We start from the raw sequence: 19,513 nt of genomic DNA, 5'->3' as shown, positions 1-19,513 counted from the left end.
TTGGGACCGTGTAGGATTAATATCTGACAGCACGGGTCCCAGATTAATTTAATCAGATTGAAACCCTCGATTACTGTAATACCAAATGTCCCTGTGCTGCAAAACAGAATATAGTACATCAGGCAAGAGAGGGTTAAATGTGGCGCATTGTTTTTATCACCCTCTGCACTGAGTTTGGGATTAATTGTGTGTCTGCCTCTGGTACAATATCAGTGAGAGATGAGATTGCATCTTTTGTCTCTCCAATGGGATCTTTCTGGGTAAAACGAAACTTTACAGGTCGGTCTGGAACTGAGTGTGGCACTTTGTCTCTCCGCTCTCTCTCTCTCACCGTACCTGTCTCCCTCTCTCTCCCTCTCTCTCGCTGGTGCTATATATGAAAGTGGGATACTGTTTTTGAACGTGATACGAATACACTGATAGGAAGTGTAAGACTTACAGAGTGTGTGTCTCTCTCTCTCTAGTGCTGGACATGAAGGTGCGATATTGTCCGATATAAAGCAGAGAGAATGAGATGTCCGGGCCGGGCCTCACTGTTACCGAAGATGTGTTCTGTTCCAGTCCCAGTTCATGGTCATAATCTTTTCACAGATTCAGAGCGAGAGTCTCTGTGAAACCGTGAAACTGGCGGAGAAACTCCGCGTCATAACTCAAACCCCAACACATGAGATTCTCCAAATCAGCTGGAATGAGATGTGAGTAAACTGCTGAACCATTCTGGGAGGGATATGTGGGGAGATGGAATCCGTTCTGCCACTGAAATGGAAGGAGGCGGGTTGACTTGTTACAGAAGGGATTGCATTTCGGCCGGAATATTAGTGACTGTTAATTGTAACGGGGCTTATTTTAAAGTTCCTGGTTTCTGGAAATCCTTGAATATGAAGCCCGAGTCTGTAAGGGTTTGTGCGGAGCGCTGTATTTCGGTTCTAAATTCGCGGGTGGAGAAAGCTAGAGGTGCAGCTGGAAGATCAGAGGCCGCTCTCCGCTCTTTCCGTCACTCTGACTCCTCCCCTCCCGCTTTATCTGTTTTATCCCCCATATGGAACCAACGCGGGTTGGAGGCCTCTAAACACGGTTTCGTTGTTAACAGGACGAAAGGCGAGTAATGTTTCTGATCTCCTGGGCACCAGGCAATTCAATGTCATTTTCTTCTGTACAGAGATACATTTCAGTGATTCCACAGTGAGTTTGATGCGTTATGCAAATAATCCAACAAAATAGAACAGAAACGGATCGAAGCGCCGAATTCCACAGATGTAGAAAGGTTAGTCCATCAATTCTGGTGATGCTTTACCAGCACAGCATGGCAAGTAGTTTAAATAAATACAAGAAATCTGGTGATGTGTGGGCTGGGGTCCATAAGCCACCGTTTAATGTACCGGACTGTGGTCGGTGCCCTGGCTCCAGTCCCATTAATACCCCATCTCGCCTACAACGAGACAAAAGCAGCTCAAAGCAACACTGGTAGCATGATATCAGCGTCTCCCTCAGAGAGTAACCAGCCCTTTCACACATACAGTGGGTGGCTCTGAAAAGAGCCTTTACATCGAGTTACATCGAAACGAAGGCACCGAAACAGGCCATTCGGCCCAACTGGTCTGTTCCGGCGTTTATGCTCCACACGAGCCTCCTCCCTCCTTAATTCATCGAACCCTATCAGAATATCCTTCGATTCTTTTCTTCCTCGTGTGTTAATCCAGCTTCCCCTTGAATGGATCTGTGCTATTTGTCTCAACTACTGCTTGTGGTAGCGTTTTCCACATTCAAACCACTCTTTAGGTAAATCAGTTTCTCCTGAATTCCCTATTGGATTTATTAGCAACCATTTTATATTTATTACCTCTACTTTTGGACTCCCCACAAGTGGAAACATTTTCTCTATGTCGACCCTATGAAACCCCATCGTCAGACCTCAATCACGTCACCCCTCAGCCTTCTCTTTTCCAGAGAAAACACCCCCAGTCTCTTCAGCATTTCCTCATAAGAATATTCTTATATTCATAAGAAGATTATTCTCTCATTTTTCGTATCTTGAGAATCGTTTTTGCACCTTCTCCAATCCCTCTCCGTCCTTTCTATAATATGGAGACCAGAATTGTGCACAATACTCCAAGTTTGGTCTAAACAAGTTTCCAGACAAGTTTACGATAACTTCTTTGATTTTCAATTCAAGCTCTCAAGAATTGAATCATAGTGTTTGAGTTTCCTTTTTATGACCTTCTTGACCTGCGTCGCTACTTCTTGTAATTTTTATATCTGTACCAACCAGATCCCTTTGCTCCTCTATCCCGTTTAGACTCTTATTATCCAAGCAGTGTGTGATCTCCTTATTCTTCAGTCTGCAAGTTTATTAATGTCCTCTTGCATTTTGATGCATTCTTCCTTTGTATTAACTACATCCTCCAGTTTGGTATCGTCCACAAATTTTGAATCGTACTTCCGATTCCCAATTCCACATCGTTAATGTAAATTGTGAAGAACCGTGGTCCCAGCAAATGCAACATCACTTCCCACCTTTTGCCAGTCTGAGTAGCGACCCTTAACCTCGATTCTCAGTTTTATGTTTTGTAGCCAGCTTGATATCCATTCTGGCACATGTCCGCTGACTCCACATGCTCTGAAATTAGCCATGAGTCTGCAATGCGGTATCTTATCGAAGGTTTTCATAATATCCAAATATATCGCATCTACTGCATTAAACTTGTATTCACTTTCTGTGCCTTCTTCAAAGATTTCAATAAGGTTGGTCCTATCCTTTGGGTTATCAGATTAAGTCTTGGTCGCTTTACTTGCTCTTGGAGCTGACAATGCTAGTTTCCGTCGGCAGAAGCATGGCCTGGATATCTGGCAACACCCTGAGCGATGGTCACCCCTCCCAGCAGCTTGTTGAGCTCCTCGTCGTTGCGGATGGCAAGCTGCAGGTGTCTGGGGATGATGCGGGTCTTCTTGTTGTCCCGGGCCGCGTTGCCGGCCAGCTCGAGGATTTCAGCCGTCAGATATTCGAGCACAGCAGCCAGATAGACCGGGGCTCCGGCACCCACACGTTCAGCGTAGTTCCCCTTTCGCAGGAGCCTGTGAACACGGCCCACAGGGAACTGCAGTCTGGCCCGGGATGAGCGAGACTTGGCCTTGGCCCGAGCTTTACCGTCGGTTTTTCCTCTTCCAGTCATTTCCACAATCTCACAAACAATTTGGGTTTGGCGACATGTACGTGAACTGCAACAGAGCGAGAAAGGATCCGTCAGAAACCCGTTTAAATGAGGAACAAAATCCAACAGCCAGCAGTGTCTGTTCAGGGTCTGATTTTTAGGAACTTTTTTAATGTCATGCGTTGTCGGCGATGATGGTATAGAACATAAGAACATAAGAACATAAGAAATTGGAGCAGGAGTAGGCCAATCGGCCCCTCGAGCCTGCTCCGCCATTCAATAAGATCATGGCTGATCTGATCCCAACCACAAATCTAAAGAACACAAGAAGTCGGAGCAGGACCCGGCCACATAGCCCCTCGGCCCTCTCCGCCACCCACAGGGCATTGACCGATCCGAACTCAGCTTCATGTCCAATTTCCTGCCCGCTCCCCATAACCCTAATTCCCTTTACTTCTAGGAAACTGTCTATTTCTGTTTTAAATTTATCTAATGATGTAGCTTCCACAGCTTCCTGGGGCAGCAAATTCCACAGACCTACCACCCTCTGAGTGAAGAAGTTTCTCCTCATCTCAGTTTTGAAAGAGCAGCCCCTTATTCTAAGATTATGCCCCCTAGTTCTAGTTTCACCCATCTTTGGGAACATCCTTACTGCATCCACCCGATCAAGACCCTTCACAATCTTATATGTTTCAATAAGATCGCCTCTCATTCTTCTGAACTCCAATGAGTAGAGTCCCAATCTACTCAACCTCTCCTCATATGTCCGCCCCCTCATCCCCGGGATTAACCGAGTGAACCTTCTTTGTACTGCCTCGAGAGCAAGTATGTCTTTTCTTAAGTATGGAGACCAAAACTGTATGCAGTATTCCAGGTGCGGTCTCACCAATACCTTATATAACTGCAGCAATACCTCCTTGTTTTTATATTCTATCCCCCTAGCAATAAAAGCCAACATTCCGTTGGCTTTCTTGATCACCTGCTGCACCTGCATACCAACTTTTTTATTTTCTTGCACTAGGACCCCCAGATCCCTTTGTACTGCAGTACTTTCCAGTCTCTCGCCATTAAGAAAATAACTTGCTCTCTGATTTTTCCTGCCAAAGTGCATAACCTCACATTTTCCAATATTATATTGCATCTGCCAAATCTCCGCCCACTCACCCAGCCTGTCTATATCCCCTTGCAGGTTTTTTATGTCCTCCTCACTCTCTACTTTCCCTCCCATCTTTGTATCATCTGCAAATTTTGATATGTTGCACTCGGTCCCCTCCTCCAAATCGTTAATATAGATTGTAAAGAGTTGGGGACCCAGCACCGACCCCTGTGGAACACCACTGGTTACTGGTTGCCAGTCCGAAAATGAACCATTTATCCCAACTCTCTGCTTCCTGTTTGATAACCAATCCTCCACCCATGCCAGAATATTCCCCCCAATCCCGTGATTTTTTTATCTTAAGTAATAATCTTTTATGTGGCACCTTGTCGAATGCCTTCTGGAAGTCTAAATACACTATGTCCACTGGTTCCCCTTTATCCACCCTATACGTTATATCCTCGAAGAACTCAAGCAAATTTGTCAGACATGACTTCCCCTTCATAAAGCCATGCTGACTTTGTCCTATTAAATTATGCTTATCTAAATGTTCCGTTACTGTCTCCTTAATAATAGACTCCAAAATTTTACCCACCACAGATGTTAAGCTAACTGGCCTATAATTTCCAGCCTTCTGCCTACTACCCTTTTTAAATAACGGTGTTACATTAGCAGTTTTCCAATCTGCCGGGACCTCTCCTGAGTCCAGGGAATTTTGGAAAACTATCACCAAAGCATCCACAATCCCTACTGCCACTTCCCTCAAGACCCTAGGATGGAAGCCATCAGGTCCAGGGGATTTATCCGCCTTGAGTCCCATTATTTTACTGAGTACCATCTCTTGAGTGATTTTAATCGTATTTAGCTCCTCCCCCCCGAGAGTCCCCTGTTTGTCCAGTGTTGGGATATTCTTAGTGTCCTCTACTGTAAAGACTGAAACAAAATATTTGTTCAGCATTTTTGCCATCTCCATGTTTCCCACCATTAATTTCCCGGTCTCATCCTCTAAGGGACCTATGTTTGCCTTAGCCACCCTTTTTCTTTTTATATAACTATAGAAACTCTTGCTATCTGTTTTTATATTTTTTGCTAATTTCTTTTCATAATCTAACTTCCCTTTCTTAATCAATCCTTTAGTTACTTTTTGCTGTCTTTTGAAGAATTCCCAATCTTCTATCCTCCCACTAAGTTTGGCTACCTTATATGTCCTTGTTTTTAGTCGGATACTATCCTTGATTTCTTTACTTAGCCACGGGTGGCTGTCATTTCTTTTACACCCTTTTTTCCTCAGTGGAATATATTTATTTTGAAAGTTGTAAAATAACTCCCTAAATGAACACCACTTCTCATGTACCGTCTTACCCTTTAATCTATTTTCCCAGTCCACTTTAATCAATTCCGCTCTCATACCATCATAGTCTCCTTTATTCAAGCTCAGTACGCTTGTTTGAGAATCAACCTTCTCACCCTCTAATTGGATATGGAATTCAACCATGTTGTGGTCGCTCGTTCCAAGGGGATCCTTAACTAGGACATTATTAATTAATCCTGACTCATTACACAGGACCAGGTCCAAGGTTGCCTGCCCCCTTGTAGGATCAGTTACATACTGCTCAAGAAATCCATCCCTGATGCACTCAATGAACTCGTCCTCAAGGCTGCTCTGCCCAATTTGATTTGTCCAGTTAATATGATAATTAAAATCCCCCATAATTATGGCTGTTCCCTTATTACATGCCCCGACTATCTCCTGATTAATACTTCTTCCAGCAGAGTTGCAACTATTAGGAGGCCTATTTATTACGCCCACTAATGTTTTTTTTCCCTTATTATTCCTTATCTCCACCCAAACTGTTTCATTATCTTGATGCTTTGTCCCAATATCATTTCTCTGTATTACAGTGATTCCTTCCTTTATTAACATAGCCACCCCACCTCCCCTTCCTTCCTGCCTGTCCTTCCTGATTGTTAAATACCCTGGCATATTTAATTCCCAGTCGTTGTCACCCTGCAGCCATGTTTCTGTAATGGCCACAAGATCATACCCATACGTAGTTATTTGTGCCGTTAACTCGTCCATTTTATTACGAATGCTACGTGCATTCAGATAAAGAACTTTCAAATCTGTTTTGTGACGCTTAGTTCCTGCTTTTTCCTTTTTTAACACTTTACCTATTACTCCATACCTTCTGTCACTTCCTGTTACGCTTTCCTCTCTCTCCCTGCTCAGGTTCCCAACCCCCTGCCACTTTAGTTTAAACCCTCCCCAACAGCACTAGCAAACACTCCTCCTAGGACAGCGGTCCCGGCCCTGCCCAGGTGCAGACCATCCGGTTTGTACTGGTCCCACCTCCCCCAGAACCGTTTCCAGTGTCCCAGGAATTTGAATCCCTCCCCCTTGCACCATTCCTCTAGCCACGTATTCATTTGAAATATCCTCCTATTTCTACTCTGACTAGCACGTGGCACTGGCAGCAATCCTGAGATTACTACCTTTGAGGTCCTATTTTTTAATTTACCTCCTAACTCCCTATATTCTGCTTTTAGGACCTCATCCCCTTTTTTACTTATATCGTTGGTGCCTATGTGCACCACGACAGCTGGCTGTTCGCCCTCCCCCTCCAAAATGTTCTGTAGCCGCTCCGAGACATCCTTGATCCTTGCACCAGGGAGGCAACACACCATCCTGGAGTCTCGGTTGCTGCCGCAGAAACGCCTGTCTATTCCCCTTACAATTGAGTCCCCTATCACTATAGCTCTGCCACTCTTTTTCCTCCCAGCCTGTGCAGCAGAGCTACCCGTGGTGCCAGGAAGTTGGCTGCTGCTGCCTTCCCCTGATAAGTCATCCCCCCCAACAGCATCCAAAGTGGCATATCTGTTTGAGAGGGGGATGGACACAGGGGACCCCTGCACTACCTGCCTGCATCTCTTACTCTTCCTGGTGGTCACCCATTCACTTCCTGCCTGTATACCCTTTACCTGCGGTGTGACCAACTCGCTAAACGTGCTATCCACGAGTTTCTCTGCATCGCGGATGCTCCACAGTGAGTCCACCCGCAGCTCCAGCTCCGAGATACGATCGGTCAGTAGCTGCAGGTGGACACACTTCCCGCACACATGGTCGGCAGGGACACTGGTAGTGTCCATGACTTCCCACATCTTGCAGGAGGAGCATATCACGGGTGCGAGGTCTGCTGCCATGACTTGCCTTAGCTGAGTTACCCCTTTTAAATTACGTTGAAATTAGAAAATGTTAACTATACTAGGGACCTAGGTTCACTAAAAAAAAACACTATCTGCTATAAAACCTGCAGATCTTCCCTTTCTTATTACTTTACTTACAGTAAAATGGTAGAAATACTCACCTGAACCTACTCACCAATCAGCTGCCTCCCCTGTGCCGCGTCACTTTCTGACTGGTGACGTCACCCCGAACTGCCGCTGGTCTCCGAGTCTCGCTCTCAGAGTGAGCTCTGGTCTCGCTCTCTCCACACTGTTTATATCTCCGCTCTGGTCTCGCTCTCTCCCGCCGCTCACCGACTGGACTCTCGCTCTCTCCGCGCTGTTTATATCTCCGCTCTGGTCTCGCTCTCTCCCGCCGCTCACCGACTGGACTCTCGCTCTCTCCGCGCTGTTTATATCTCCGCTCTGGTCTCGCTCTCTCCGCGCTGTTTTTATCCCCGCTCTGGTCTCGCTCTCTCCCGCCGCTCACCGCTCTCAGGTCCACTACCGCTCTGCAGGAAAAGCAAGGCAAAGCAGCACCTCCTTCCCCCACTTCACCTAACTCCCACACGTACCGAACTCTCAGCACACTGTGTAATATCCGCACACCGTGCAGTCCGCACTGACAGGCCCCTGTATTTCTGCAGTTGAGACTCAGATGAGTCAGTCCTGCCCCACCTTCAGGGACCAATTGAATCTAGCTAACCAATTAACTTGCTACAGCAGCTCTCTGCTGAAGCCTGACAGAAACTTAGAAATTTAAACTTTTAAATTGACTTTAAACAGTTGAAGCAATATGCACTAGATTTAAAGAGATTAACCCTTCAACTCCCACACGTTCCGAACTCTCAGCACACTGTGTAATATCCGCACACCGTGGTGAGCATAGCTGCTTTCTAAGCAGTTCACCCGGCTTCGATTCCCAGCCATCGCACTTAAGTGTTCAAATTAGTCTATTTCCTTCAGAAACTCTTAACTTTGCAATTGAATTTGATGCAGTTCAGTTGGATATTGTTTCCAAACCATAAACGGGTGTAATTATAGTAAAATGTTTTCAACGTTCATTTCTTTTCCCTATCGACGGAATAGAGGAAAAACATGCTGGAAATAGTGAGGTACAAAGGGTCTAATGAGAGTGAGGAAGGCAAATGATATGGTAGCCTTTATTATAAGGGTGTTGGAATATAACAGTAAGGAGGACTTGCTGCAATTGTAGTATGAGAAAATATTGTGTAAAATTAGCCTATATTCTGTGGAGAAAGAAGAATGAGAGGTGATCTCATTGAAATGTATAACATTCGTAGACGGGTTGACAGGGTAGATGCTGAGAGGCTGGTTCTCCTGGCTGGAGAGTCAAGAACTGGAGCTCATAGTCTCAAGATAAGGGGTCGGCCATTTAGGATCGACATGAGGAAAAATTTCTTCACACGAATGGTTGTGGATCTTTTGAATTCTCCACCCTAGAGGGCTGTGGATGCTCAGTTGTTGAGTATATTCAAACCTGAGATTAATAGATTTTTGGACTCGAGGGGAATCAAGGGATATGGGGATCGGGAGGGAAAGTGGAGTTGAGGTCGAAGATCAGCCCTGATCTGATTGAATGGCAGAGAGGGCACGAGGGGCTGTATGGCCGACTCCTGCTCCTATTTCTTACGTTCTTATGTAGAGAACCTTATATCCAAATATGCTGACGACACTTAGTTATGTGGCACAGTACGCATTATAGATGGGAGCAGAAAGTTGCAAAGGGACATTGATAGATTCAGTGAGTGGGCAAAACAGTGGCAGATGGAGTTCAACTTGGGGAAGTGTGAGGTCATCCACTTTGGACAATAAAAAGACAGATTAGAGCATTTTCTAAATGGCAAGAAACTAGGAACTGTGGGTGAGCAGAGAAATTTATGGGACCAAGTACAGAATTCACAAAAAGGTGCAAAAAAAGTTAATATGGTAATGAAATTTTGATAATTATCTCAAGAGTTGTGGAATGAAAATGAGTGGAAGTTATGTCCCAGTTATAAAGAGCTCTGGTTAGTCCTCATTTAGAGCACTGTGTTCAGTTCTGGGCACCGCACCTCTGGCAGGATAAGAACATAAGAAATATGAGCAGGCGTAGGCCATACGGCCCCTCAAGCCTGCTCCGCCATTCAATAGATCATGGCTGATCTTGAACCTCAACTCCTCTTTACCGCCCTCTCTCCATATCCCTTGATTTCCTTGTCCAAAAATCAATCAAACTCAATCTGGAATACACTCAACGACTGAACATCCTCAGCCCTCTAGGGTGGAGAGAACAGCATCAATGAAGAAAAAGGGAATGAAATGTCATACAGTTACATCTCGCTGCTCTGCAGAGGGATTTGAAAATTTGATGGAAAAGCGTTGGGTGAAAGATCCGTTAGCTTTCGAAAATCCTGAATCAATAATGAAGCTAAACTTGATGCTTGAGCAAGAAAACGAGCTGATGCGACTCACCTGTGAGCACACTGAAAACACACCACAAGTCATTCAGTGTGTGTTCTTTTTCGATCAGTGCTTTCAAAGACTATCCTCTGTTGAACAAAATTATTGTTCTTTTGTTGATGCCGTTCACAACAACCTACACCTGCGAACTGGGATTTTCGACACTGACAAGATTAAAAACAAGAGAATGAAACCGACTCAACAGCGCACCTGATATGCGTGTAGAGCTTTCATCTTGTGATCCAGATTGGAACGAGATCACGAACAACAGGCAGACCCACCCGTTACATTAATTAAGTGCAACTCAACTTGACCGTTTTATTATTATATTTAAACTGTATTTAAATTGATTTTCAAGTAACGTCGATGTCTAATTTTATTTATTACTTGAAGTGAAGTGAAGAGCGAGCATGTATTGACCTTTATTGGGATTTGAAGAAAACTCCAGTCAGAAGATCTTATTGTTTTGGGTCCCTGGGGGAAGTGTTTTTCTTCCACTGGGTCACGAGAAAAAAGTTTGAAAAACACTGTTCCTCATTGTACGGTCAGTGTCTGTTCAGCAAACCGGCTCTGAATTCCTCAGTCTGTATTTGGAGAAACGGTTCTGTGCGCGACGGCGGCAATGAAACACTGACCGACACAATGCGACTAATGGCGGCCGGAGGCCCCACAATCCCTCGCGCCCCAGAAACCCCTCTATCTCTCCAAGGTGGCGATTTTCCGCTCAGACTGCGCATGTTCCCCAGGCCCGCTGTGCAATCTGGGAACGCATCGCTCCTTTCCTTTGTTCGCGAATCCGACTCGGTGGAAACGGGAGAAGAAACCGGGAAGCGGCGGGTAGGACGGGGGAGGAGCTGAATGATGGGTGTAATGGACTCCCGGGACGCCCGCCCGATCCGCCGGGTCCCCCGGCACTGATTCAGGGCCTGACCCGCACTCGGTGTTGCTGAGAATCCGCTCTTTGTAAATGCAGTTTGTTGTTGATCTGCTCCCGTTGGCCTCAGCTTTGCCGGACAGAATCAGCCAGGGACGGTGACTGTGCTGCTCCCCATGTTTGAAATGCCGGCAGCTCGCTGTGCAGGCTCACAGGTGCAGAATTACCACTTGGCCGGGTACTGGAGGGCAAACAGTGACTGTGGCCGAATCCAAACATCACGCAGAACCTTCAGGAGAGAAAAGGAGGAACAATAGATCCTGCGATGAATGTGGATTTCAAACAGCGAGGACGTGTCAAGGAGGGTGTGTGTGGGACGGGGGAATTCACAGCTTAATAGGGGCGTGGAGGGAGAGTGTGAGCGGGTGCATTCACAGCTTAGGAGGGGCAAGGGAGAAAAGAATGTTCCAGAGAAACTGGAACTGTCTGTACTGAATTTCTATCCTGTACTTATGGTGATGAATTATGTAAATGATGAGCACAGATGCGTAGACGAGGCTTGTATTCTCTTGAATATACAAGATTAAGGACTGATCTAATTGAGGTGTTTAAGATGATTAGATGTTTTGATAGAGTAGATGGAGATAAACTAGTTCCTCTGGTGGGAGAGTCCAGAACAAGGCGGAATGATCTTAAAATTAGAGCTCGGCCATTGATGGGTGATGTCAGGAAGCAATTCTTCACACAAAGGGGAATGGAAATCTGGAACTCTCTTCACTCCAAAAAGCTGTTGAGGCTGGGGGTCAATTGTACATTTGAAAATTGAGATTGATAGATTTTTGTTTGGCCAGATTATTAAGGGTTATGATACCAACGAGGGTAGATAGAGTTAAGATATAAATCAGCCATTATCTAATTGAATGGCGGAACAGGCTCGTGGGGCTGAATGGCCAACTCCCATGTTCCTAAATGCAGCCATCCGCAATAAGATTGTGGATGGCAAGGGCCTTGCTCACAAGTGAACGGACATCTGGAGGGATATGCGGAGAGAGGAGGTGACTGGCCAGTGAGTGTCTGTAAATGAAGGAGAAATGGTGATTGGTCAGGAAGTGTCTCTAAATGAAGGAGAAATGCTGACTGGTCATGGAGTGTCCGTAAATGAAGAATAAATGGTGACTGCTCATGGAGTGTCTGTAAATGAAGGAGAAATTGCGACAGGTCAGGGAGTGTCTATAAATGAAGGAGGAATGGGGTCGGTCAGGGAGTGTCTGTAAATGAAGGAGAAATGCTGACTGCTTTGGGAGTGTCTGTAAATTAAGGATAAATGGTGACTGGACAGGGATTGTCTCTAAATGAAGGATAAATGGTGCCGGGTGAGGGAGTGTCTATTTATGTAGGAGAAACGGTGAAGGGTCAGGGCGTGTCTATAAATGAAGGAGGAATAGTGACGGGTCAGGGAGTGTTTATAAATGCAGGTGAAATGGCGTCTGTTAAGGGAGTATCTATAAATGGGAGAGGACATCGTGACAGGTCAGGGAGTGTCTAAAAATGAAGGAGAAACCGTGACGGGTTAGGGAGTATCTATAAAGGACGGATGAATGGTGACAGTTCAGGCAGAGTCTGTAAATGATGGAGAAATGGTGACTTGTCAGGCAGCGTTTGTAAATGAAGGAGAAATGGTGTTTGTTCTGGGAGTGTCTGTAAATGAAGGAGAAATGGTAACTGGTCAAGGACTGTCCATAAATGAAGGAGGAACGGTGATTGGTCCGGGAGTGTCTATGAATGCAGGAGAAATGTTGACAGGTTCAGGTAATGTCCATAAATGAAGATGAAATAGTGATGGGTCAGGGAGCGTCTATTAATGAAGGAAAATTCTGACTGGTCAGAGAGAGTTTGTAAATGAAGGAGAAATGGCGAAGGGTCAGGGAGCGTCTATTAATGTAGGAGAAATTGTGTTTGGTCCGGGAGTGTCTGTAAATGAAGGTGAAACGGTGACTGTTCAGGGAAAGCCTACAAATTAAGGAGACATTGTGATAGGTCAGGGATAGTCTTTAAATGAAGGAGAAATGGTGACTGGTCAGGGAGATTCCGTCGCCAGCAAGAGGGAGGGACATAGTGTCGAAATGAGGGCCAGACCATATACACACAGCAAGAGTGAGCATCTCAGGAGAGGAGAGGGGAACCAGAGAGTGCAGAACTGAATCCAACCAGTGTCAGCACCTTCAGGGGAGGAGAGGGAGCGGAACCAGTGAGTTTAGAACTGAACCCAGCCAGAGTCAGCACCTTCAGGGGAAGAGAGGGTGTGGGACCAGTGAGTGTAGAACTGAACCTACTCCGAGTTGGAATCTTCAAGAGAGAAAAATTAAATAGAAGGAAAATTGTTGGAAGTGGTGCGATGGGTTTGGGTTTCAGCAGAGGGAGGAGGGCAATTGTGTGGGACGGGGATTTACAGTCTGGGGGAAACCAGACAAATGTTCTCTGTGCAGACGAGACTTCCACTGAACGTCCAACCTGGAGAGACACGAGGACGCCCGCACCATGGTGAAACCGTGGAAATGTGGGGACTGTGGGAGGGGATTCAGTTACTCGTCCCGGCTGGAAACTCATCGACACAGACACACTGGGGAGAGGCCGTTCACCTGCTCCGCGTGTGGGAAGGGATTCATTCAGTCATCCAACCTGCTGACACACCAGCGAATTCACACTGGGGAGAGGCCGTTCAACTGCTCCATGTGTGGGAGCGGATTCACTCAATCTTCCCACCTCATTGAACATCAACTTGTTCACACTGATAAGTGTCTTTTTAAATGTTCTGTCTGTGAGAAGAGCTTTAAAACAAAAAGTGATCTGCTGACACACCAACGCACTCACACTTGGGAGAGGCCGTTCACCTGCCCCGTGTGTGGGAGGGGATTCACTCGGTCATCCAGCTGACTGACACACCAGCGAGTCCACACTGGGGAGAGGCCGTTCACCTGCTCTGTTTGTGGGAAGCGATTCACTCGATATTCCCACCTCCTGAGACATCAGCAAGTTCACATCGTGGAGAGGCCATTCACCTGCTCCCTGTGCGGGAAGGGATTCGCTCAGTCATCCACCCTGCTGACACACCAGCGAGTCCACACTGGGGAGAGGCCGTTCATCTGCTCCGTGTGTGGGAAGAGCTTCACTCAGTCATCCACCCTGCTGACACACTAACGAGTTCACACTGGGGAAAGGCCATTCACCTGCTCTGTGTGTGGGAAGGAATTCACTTGTTCATCCAGCCACATTGAACATCGACTTGTTCACACTGATAAGAGACACTTTAAATGTTCTAACTGTGAGAAGAGCTTTAAAAGAACATGGGATCTGATGAGACATGAACGTATTCACATTGAGGAGAGGCCGATCACCTGTTCCGTGTGTGGAATGGGATTCACTCAGTCATCCCACCTGCTGAGTCACCAGCGAGTTCACATGTGACTGCAGGAGATGGATTCTGCTGTTATTGCTGTATCCAGGACAAAACCACGTTCATTCTGACAGTTGGAGTTTGTTTCTGATGTTAATGACCCACTTTAACTGGGCTGGAGTTTAGTATTCTGTACAAGTGTCAAATAAATCAGCTTTCTTTTAAACACAGTGTTTATAGACCTTCATATCTCGACGATAAAAGAAACAGTTAGAGGACTTATGACGACGTGAGTGGAATACATCTTCGTACTGAGCTCCTCCACCTTTTTAAAAGGTGGATCTACAATATGTCCAAGTCTGACAGGACAGAAAATTCTATTATCTCACAGTGTCCACTTCAATCAGCCTGAGCAGGTTTCCACTATCCTTGTGTGAAAAAGAGCTTAATGATTTCAATCCTAGACACCCTAGCTCTAAATTTAAGGTTATGTCCTCTTGCTCTGGATTCTCCCACTAGAGAAAGTAGTTTCTATTTCTACCATATCGAATCCCTTTATTACTTTAAATCACTGGTTCAGATCACCCCTCAAACTTATAAACTCAGGGGAATGCAAAACCAAGTTTATGCAACCGGTCCTCATAATTGAACACTTCAAGCCCCAGTATCATTCTGGTGAATCTGCACTGTCTCCCCTCCAAGGCCAATATATCCTTGGTGAGGATCAGTACTCCAGATGGGCTCTGACCAAGGCTCTGTCGAACAGAAGCACCACTTCCTTCCCTTTGTATTCCAGCCCCGAAGATAAAGGCCATTAGTATGTGATTGCTTTTTGTATCTGTGCACTAGCCTTTAGTGATTTGTGTAAATGGACACCCAAATCCCTTTGCTCCTCCACCATTTCCAGTCTCTCACTTCAAGAAAATACTCCAATGTTTCCTTTTTGCATCCATATTGAATGATCTCACACTTCCCCACATTGAACTCCATCTGCCACAGTTTTCACATTCACTTAAACTTTCCCCTTGTAAATTCCTGCTCCTATCTACACGACGTACTGTGCCTCCTAACTTAGTGTCATCTGGAAATTGGACCTATAACTCTCTATTGTTTCATCCAAGTTATTGATAAATATGGTGAAAAGCTGAGGCCCCAGCACAGATCCCTGGGGACACCACTTGTCATATGCCGCCAATCAAAGAACATTCACTTTCTCCCTACTCTTTTCGCCGACCTCCCAACCAATTCCAACCCAAGTCACAAAGTCACTTTCAATTTTGTGCCTTTTATTTATTCTATTAATCTCTTGTGCTGAACCTTTTCAAATGTATTATATAAGTCCATATAGAAAACCTTCATAGACACTCCCATGTCCACCTTGTTAGTTTCCTCAACAAATCCAACTAAATTAGTCAGACATGATCTGCCCTTCACAAATCCAAGTTGACTCTCTTTAACCAGCTCATTTTGTCTCTCATGATAGATTTAAGTAAGTTCCCCACAACCGACGTTAAAATGACAGGTCTGTATTTTCCTGGTTTCTCCCTCCCTCCTTTCTTAAATAACGGAGTGACATTTTCAAACGCACAATTCCTGAGTCTGGAGAGCTTTGGAAATTATGACTAATGCATCTGCAATTTCCCCACCTGTTTCCTTCCATTCCCTGGGGTGGAAACCGTCAGATCCTGGAGATTTCATTCTTCTTTTGCAGTTATTTATTTATCTGACTGTATATAACAGGACTGAGTGTCCCAGCACTGACTGTGTGTATAACAGGACTGAGTGTCCCAGCACTGACTGTGTCTATAAGAGGACTGACTGTCCCAGCACTGACTCTGTATATAACAGGACTGAGTGTCCCAGCACTGAGGGTGTGTATAACAGGATTGAATGTCCCAGCACTGACTGTGCTTTACAGGACTGAGTGTCCGAGCACTGAGCGCAGGGTGCACATTGGTGCAGGAGGAAGTCTATGGGTGGGGTCGAATCCATGACAGGGTGGCGAGACTTTTGGTTGTCGGTGGAGATTAAATCGGTTGGAGGAGGTTAGGGTCATGGAGGGATTTGAACATGAGAATTGTAGGGCTGGAAGAGGTGACAGAGATAGGGAGGGAGTGAGGGCCATGGAGGGACTTGAACACGAGGATGAGAATTTTAAAATCGATGCATTGCCATGGCGGGAGCTAATGTAATAGAACAGGAACAGAACAAGACACACACAGAGATCTCACAACAGAGCATGGACGGTTTCAAAGACCACCTCCCTCCTGGGGTCGCGGTCCATCCATCCCGGGGTCACGGCCCCTGCATCCTGGGGTCATGGTCCATCTGTCCCAGGGTCACGGTCCCATCCTTCCGTGGTCACGGTCCCACCATCCCCGGGTCGCGGTCCCTCCATCCCTGGGGTCGCGGTTTCTCGATCCCGGAGTCGACGCCCCGCTGTCCCAGGATCGCGGTCCCTCCATCCCGGGGTCTCGGTCCCACCGTCCCGGGGTGTCGGTCCCTCCGTCCCCTGGATTGCGACTCCATTAACGCTGCTCGGGCCTGAAGTCGGAGGAGCTGTAGCTCGGGCCGCCCTCACTGCGCCATTCCAAGGCCCCGGGGCCCAGGCCACTTCCAGGTGACGACCCTCCCTCTGTCGGTCTCGCCCCGCCCACAGCAGCGGCCGCTCGCCAGCCGACCCGAGGCCGCCATAATCATCCTCCCGGCAGGCGCCTGTTACTAAGGGAACGCGGCACAGGGACTGTGCGGTGCAAGCGCGGCGTCCCTCGGGCCGGAGATGCATATTCGCATCGCGATGTCAGCGCGCAAAGGTGAGAGACGGTACCGCATGTCACGTGATAGGAGGAGTCAGCCCACGACGCAGACGGGCTGAGGTGAGAGCTGTCAAAGGGCCCGGAGTCAGCACTCACTGCGCACAGGGTTTGGATAATTTGTTCAAAAATAAAAATAGAAATGTACAAAAAAGTGAAAAAATTGCAAATTCAATAATCTGAATTGAAAACAGAAATGTCCAAAGTCACATAAGGCGAATGGTCTGGGTCCTCCCGCCACTATTAGACTTCTTTACCTGGGGCACTGGATGAGCAGAATGATTGAACGTAATTTTTTTAATGCAGAGTTTGCTGGCTGTATGGAATGGACCAGCGAGGGAGGCAGTGGGGCCTGATTGTAGCAGCAAATTCCAGAGAGTTGGCTAAGCACCTGATAGCGCTACCTTGGGATATGACAGCCTAGAAATTGGAATCTTTCATTCTTTTTTTACACTTGTGCACTTAATTTTATTGCTTGGTGTACCTGGACACCCAAACCCCTCCGTTCCTCCACAGTCCCTATTTTCTCACCATTAAGAAAATACTCCCTTTTTCTCACCTGATGCCTGCAATAAATGATGTTTGTATCAATTCCCACATCTTTACGATTCGTGTCTGTTTCCACTCTTCAGTGTCCAATAAGAAGATACATAGTGAGACTGGAACTTTTAAAAAATATTTTAAAATATACTTTATTTCATAAAATTCATGGATACACACAGTTCAATGTAAATATTGCAATTACAATTCAAAACAAATACAATACACATCATACGATTCCATTATTAGAATTCAAAACAAAGTACATATCTTCTAACACATGCTGTACAATACAAGGTGGGATAGCCTTACACGGTTGCCTTTCCCCATAAAGCCTTTGTGTAGGCCACACCTCGCTTCAGTGTGCACCTCAGCATGAAATACTGGACCTTGGAGTGTGCCAGTGGCCAACACTTAACCGCGGACAGTTCCCTCGACTGGAAGACCAGCAGGTTTCGGGGGAACAAAGGGCATCCTTGACTGAATTGATGGTCTTCCAGCAGCAGTTGATATCTATCTCGTTGTGCATCTTGGACAAATGCCCATAGAGCACAGCGTCCTGTGTTACCGAGCTGTTGGGGATGAATTCCGCTTTGAATCCACGGTATAGGGGTCCAGTCTCCGTGGAGGTGGGTTATCACCTTTTACCCGAATACACGGATCCATTCGCCCACATTCATGTTCGTGTTTGGCAAACACTGTCTGATGTCTTTAACACATCTGCCGAACCTTGGGGTCAGAGACGTTGGGGATAATTTCACCTTCACTGCTTGGGCGGTAAACTGACGGAGTAGAAATTAAAATCGGCCGGTTCTATAATGGGCGAGTGATCCGCTCTTCCAGTTCATTCCCCAGCGATGGTGAAAATTTCCCTCCACGTGTTATGAACCGATGCAGTTTGAGAAAATGGACCAGCTTTTGGGCTTCGAAGATTGATTCTAGAGCGTAGGTCAGGAAAGGTGTGGCCGATTTTAAGTATCCCACCTGGCGGAAATGGGGTGGATGAGGCTAGTAAATGGTGCCAAGTGACTTACCGCCCCTTTAACGCTGGCGTTCCTGCCTCCACCATCGTGGGTAGGGTCATGAGAAGAGCGGCCAGAGCAACACCCACCTGTTTCCGGTCAGGCCACGTGTAATATGTAAATATGAGTATGATGACGTACACGGGACACCATTTAATGTTGGGCACAAATGGATGGTGGAGCCGCCCTTTCGATGGGCATTGAGTGATCCAGAACACCGAGAAGTTTCTTTTTAACTCATATTTTGTGGGACAAGGAGGAGCAGGAGAGCTTTCCCTTGGCCTGCTTCTGTCGTGAGAAATCTCCCGGCCCCTGATCGTCTCAGAAATGTATCAGGAGGTTTCCTTATAGATCTGTGTAACCAGGCCCAGCCCTGCAGTGAGTAAACATTGCTGCACAGCAGTTCAGAGAGGAAACGATCTCCGGAACTCCCCACTGGAGTTTGAAATTTCATTAATATTTCACCAGTTAGTAACGGTCCGGGTGTTGGTCCATTATTATTCTGTTCTGGTCAAAACAAATGTCCCAATGAACAGGACGCTGTCTGACCCTGACAGCTCACCCTCAGTCCATCGCACCGGGCAGTGTGTGTGATGGGAAATAATCATCAACCGAAAAGGAGGATTTGATTTTATTCATTTCAGGATTAAACATTTAATATTGAAATCATATTATTTCCAGATTAATAATAGCAAACCATTTCATGTCAGAATCACATCTTGTATCATTTCACAACACCGCATTTGTCGGGTAAAATATAATTCCTTCCTGGTATTTCCAAATTTATTTAAAGTATTGGATTGATATCAGTTACTTTAGTGAACTCATTGATGTCAATCGATAGTAAAATCAGGCACAGTGAACAACGGGCGCCCGATCCGCTACCGCCGACTTACTCCACCGCCAAACCGGAAAATCCACTCTCATTGACTTTTTATGT

General features: G+C 46.2%; 1 long non-coding RNA gene across 2 annotated transcripts in view; it reads left to right on the top strand.

Annotated features, from left to right (window-relative positions):
* The window catches only part of LOC137312412 (uncharacterized), a 29,543-nt gene that overhangs the window by 6,536 nt on the left and 3,494 nt on the right, over positions 1–19,513 (top strand). The window contains exon 3 of one of the 2 annotated variants that reach the window (XR_010960724.1): positions 465–689. The exons of the other annotated variant lie outside the window; for it this stretch is intronic. This is a non-coding gene — a long non-coding RNA (uncharacterized lncRNA). Of the gene's footprint in view, positions 1–464; positions 690–19,513 lie in introns of those variants that run through there. 2 annotated transcript variants of the gene reach the window in all.

Source organism: Heptranchias perlo, unplaced genomic scaffold (assembly GCF_035084215.1).
Source record: "Heptranchias perlo isolate sHepPer1 unplaced genomic scaffold, sHepPer1.hap1 HAP1_SCAFFOLD_43, whole genome shotgun sequence".
NCBI lineage: Eukaryota > Metazoa > Chordata > Chondrichthyes > Hexanchiformes > Hexanchidae > Heptranchias > Heptranchias perlo.
This window is presented reverse-complemented; position numbering and strand designations above follow the sequence as displayed.